Source organism: Jaculus jaculus, chromosome X (assembly GCF_020740685.1).
Source record: "Jaculus jaculus isolate mJacJac1 chromosome X, mJacJac1.mat.Y.cur, whole genome shotgun sequence".
Lineage (NCBI taxonomy): Eukaryota > Metazoa > Chordata > Mammalia > Rodentia > Dipodidae > Jaculus > Jaculus jaculus.
This window is the reverse complement of record NC_059125.1, coordinates 147318151-147322636: the sequence shown is the minus strand read 5'-3', so window position 1 is coordinate 147322636 and position 4486 is coordinate 147318151. Positions and strand designations below refer to the sequence as shown.

The 4486-nt window shown below is 38.5% G+C and overlaps 1 non-coding gene across 1 annotated transcript; it reads right to left on the bottom strand.

The window, feature by feature from the left end:
• Nucleotides 1-4076: 4076 nt before the first annotated feature.
• LOC123456789 lies at nt 4077-4183 on the bottom strand. Its single transcript, XR_006634667.1, has one exon. It is a non-coding gene; the product is annotated as a U6 spliceosomal RNA (small nuclear RNA).
• Nucleotides 4184-4486: the final 303 nt, after the last annotated feature.

Sequence of the window (4486 nt, the reverse complement as noted above, 5' to 3'; positions counted from 1 at the left end):
CCTAAAATTAAAAATGGGCCAAGATTTCACCATGTAGTATAACTTCATAAATGTCCTTTTATGTCTGGGGACCATTACTGCTTATCTGAGTATTTTAGTGACATTTTAGGTCATACCATCCCATCTTATTTTAATGTATCATTTACTGAATTTGACTTTGTCATAGCAGTTAATTTCCTCTAATGCTAAAGACCCAAAGTAGGGATCAAATCTTTGTGATTGATTTACTTCTCCTAAATAAAAATTGTCCAACCTAAATACATTACCACCTTTCCAAGTTTCCTGTCTTCATGTGCTAATTCTTTCAGTAAATGCCATTTTCCACCCTTCCAGGTCATCGTACAAGGTTATCACTTTAAAATTGTTGTCAGGTGGGGGTTGGGAAAATGTTTTAGTGGTTAAGGCATTTTTCTGTGAAGTCTAAGGACCCTGGTTTGATTTCCCAGGACCCATGTTAGCCAGATGCACAAGGGGGCGTATGCATTTGGAGTTCTTTTGCAGTGTCTGGAGGCCATGGCACACCCATCCTCTCTTTCTCTCTGCCTACTCTCTCTCTATATCTCTAAAATAAATAAATAAATAAATAAATAAATAAATAAATAAATAAATAAATAAATAAATTGTTGTCAGTTGTGAATATGATGATCCAGAAATGATGAGGAGATGTTAGGCTGAAACTGTCTTGAGATATGTTTGTGATCATCATCAGTTTCAAACACATGATACATCATTAATGGATGGCCATCCTTACACATTTTTTTCTGATCAACTAATTTCTTCTGTGGCATCTTTGTTCGGGCTTTCATTTCTATCTCCAAATGTCTCTAACCTCCATTACCAACTTTATTCTCAACAAACACCCTTGCTTTCTTTTTAATAAAATACATACTGTTAAAATGGGAATTTTTGCCACATTTATATCTGACCTCTTCTCCATTTCTCTTGTTACTAGAGAAGATTATATTTTTCCTTTGTTATACATCTAGTGCTTCCACCTGTATTCTAGGTGCCATTCATATGTACTTTCTCAAAAATTGAGCACTATTGATATTATTCTTTTAAATATTTTATTTATTGATTTATTAGAGAGACAGAAAGAAGCAGAAAGAGAGAGAAAGAGAGAGAATGGGCACACCAAACCCACTAGCCACTGCAAATGAACTTCAGATGCATATGCCACCTTGTGTATCTGGCTTATGTGGGTCCTGGAGAATCAAACTGAGGTCCTTGGCTTCACAGGCAAGCCCCTTAACCAATAAGCTATCTTTACAGTCTGATAGTATTCACTGATTTTCAAGTTTAGAACTTTATTCCAATATTCCTCCCTGTTGTCTGAGGCACCTGACCTCCTGAGGGCACCCAGCTCTTCTTTAATTAATTTAGTTTTTATTGACAACTTCCATGATTGTAAACAATATCCCAAGGTAATACCTTCCCTCCCCCCACTTTCCCCTTTGAAACTCCACTCTCCATCATATATCCTCCCCCTCTCAATCAGTCTCTCTTTTATTTTGATGTCATCATCTTTTCCTCCTGTTATGATGGTCTTGTATAGATAGTGCCTGGCACTGTGAGGTCATGGATATCCAGGCATTTTGTGTCTGGAGGAGCATGTAATAAAGAGTCCTACCTTTCCTTTGGCTCTTACATTCTTTCTTCCACCTCTTCTACAATGGAGCCTGAGCCTTAGAAGTTGTGATAGAGATATTGAAGTGCTGAGAACTCCTCTGTCACATTTTCTCAGCACCATGATGCCTTCTGAGTCATCGCAAGGTCACTGTCATCTGAAAAGAGAAGCTTCTTTAACCAAAAATGAGAGTAGCATTAATATGTGGGTATTAACATTAAGAGAAGTGCTTATTGGGCAGTTTGATGAGCATGGTATATGCATTTAGCCAGACAGCAGCAGACGTTACACCCCTAGGTCTCATGACTTCCCCTATTGTAGGTTTTCAGTATCAGGAATGTATTCCCTCCCATGGAGCAGGCCTCCAGTCAAATTACAGGGCTGTTGGTTTTCCCCATAACAGATGTGTCACTATTTCACCTGTTGGCTCATTTGGCCTGACTGGCCAAATATAAGGCTTGCAGTGTCCACTGTTAGGTATATTCACTGGTGATTTCTCTCTCTCTCTCTCTCTCTCTGTCTCTCTCTCTCTCATTTAACTGCATGCAGCATATCTTTTTCCAGCTTTCTGTCAGCTTGTCTAGATAGAGGAGGTTTTCAGCTCAGTTCCAGCAAGATTTCTCAGTGGCCTTGCAGCCCAAGTATGTGGAGTCTTTAGCAATAGGGTCTTACCATCTATTCCTGGTGGGAAACCAAGGAATTTACAAAGGCCTGTAATGATTTGGGGGCATCAGGGACCTCCCTGGTCAACAACTCACTGGAAGGTATCTAATCACTGGCACTGAAAATTTTCTAGTAACAATCTTTGGCTGCGGAGTGTTCCATTGTCCAAAAAGGTAGGTTTCCATATGATTTATTTATATCCTCTTACATTTTGATTAGCCCTCCCTCCACCTTTCCTTTGCTCAATCTCTTCCCCTGACCTCATTTAGGCCTTTTTACCCCCTTTAATCTGTTCTTCTAGTTACATATATACAATACCAATACAATACAAAGATAGGGTGAGGGGAACTTAATAGGATGATAGTATTATTTAAGCTATTAAATCTTACTTAACATGATAACCATTATCTTTGCTTTTAAATATGTTCAAGACCCTGCCAACAAAAAAGCTATTAAAGGCTCCTATTTTTGTATAATATTGAATTATAGGGACTAATTTTGTTTGTTCCAGCTGAAGTGAAATAAAAAAAAAAAAAACAAGCTTTTAGCCGGCCGTGGTAGTGCACACCTTTAATCCCAGCACTTGGGAGGCAGAGGTTGGAGGATTGCTATGAGTTTGAGGCCACATACATGGAGATACATAGTGAAGTCCAGGTCAGCTTGGGCTACAGTGAAACCTAACTCAAATGACCAAAAAAAAAAAAAAAACAAGCTTTAGAAAATAATAATCCAAATCTAATGTCTATTTTGAATTAATGTTTATCAATACAATCAAATGTTTTATTAAAGCTGTAAATTGGATTTCCAACCTCCTATCTGAAAGAGGAGTCACTGTAGGCAGATCCTAGCATCCAAGCCTAAGGTGTGTTGAGGGGCAGATCTGGAATTCCAGCCTGAAGTATGTAGTGAGCAGTCTGAGTTCTATCTAGGTCCCTGCTGTTTTGTGGTTGATGTTTGTTCGCTGATTGATTGTTTATGGGGCTGGTGGTGGTTCTCCTCTGTCTGCATGGGTCTGTGAAAGCAGGACAGCTTCTTCTGTCATTGTAGAAATTCCCCTGTATCTTTTAGCCTTTAAAAAGTCACTTCCTCCCATAAACTGTGTCTGGTCTGGTGGTTCATTACAGCAGCATGAAGCTGACTATGACAGAAATTGGTATCAGAGAGTTGCTTGTTGTTGCACAATGAATCTATCTAACCATGAGAAGTTTGGTCTTTTGGAATAGTTGTTCTGGAGGAATGGACATGGGCATGGTACTTACAACTGAAAAAAAACATTCCAGTGCAGTAAGCTAAGTTTTATAGATTATTCTGGTGAAATTTTGAAAATGCTAAGTTCAGAGAGTATTGTAACTGAAGGCTGTGCTTATGAACTTTCAGAGGGGAAGGAGAGGCCATAGAGAACTTTGTTGGAACTGGGTTCATAGCATAAAGCTTGTCTTCATTCTTCTGTCCATGCCCATAAAGTTTGAACAAGGTTGAATTTTTACTGTCCTGATGTGACTGGCTAAAGATATGGAACTGAGAGATATAAGATAGAAAATTGGAGAAATTCAAACAAGATTAAAATTTATAGGCATTGGTGTTTGTCTTAGGTTACTGAAGCAGTTATTGTTGAGAAGACATTACCATGATTAAGGATGGCCAAAGTGCTTTATATTGAAATAATAGAAAGAATGTCTAAGGTAATTCCACCCAAGGATAACTAAATGACAAGAATGCAAATGCTTTAGAAAGGAAGGAATCTGCTCTTCAAGGTCACAATTTATTTATTTATTTATTTATTTTTTAAAATATGGAACGCTTCACGAATTTGCGTGTCATCCTTGCGCAGGGGCCATGCTAATCTTCTCTGTATCGTTCCAATTTTAGTATATGTGCTGCCGAAGCGAGCACTCAAGGTCACAATTTAATTCTACATTTTATTTTTAAATTTTTTGTGGTATGGTCCTCTTCTCTAGCTCATGTTGACCTGAAATTCACTATGGAGTCTCAGGGTGGCCTCAAACTCATAATAGTCCTCCTACCTCTGCCTCACAAATGCTGAGATCAAAGGTGTGCACCATCACACCTGGCAAGGTCACAATTTGGTTTGTCCATGAATTAACAATATGTATGTCCTGCACACCTGATATTCATTTCGGGAAGCATGAAAAATGCATGGAGTGGGCCATGAATTGCACACTATTCCAGAAGCCA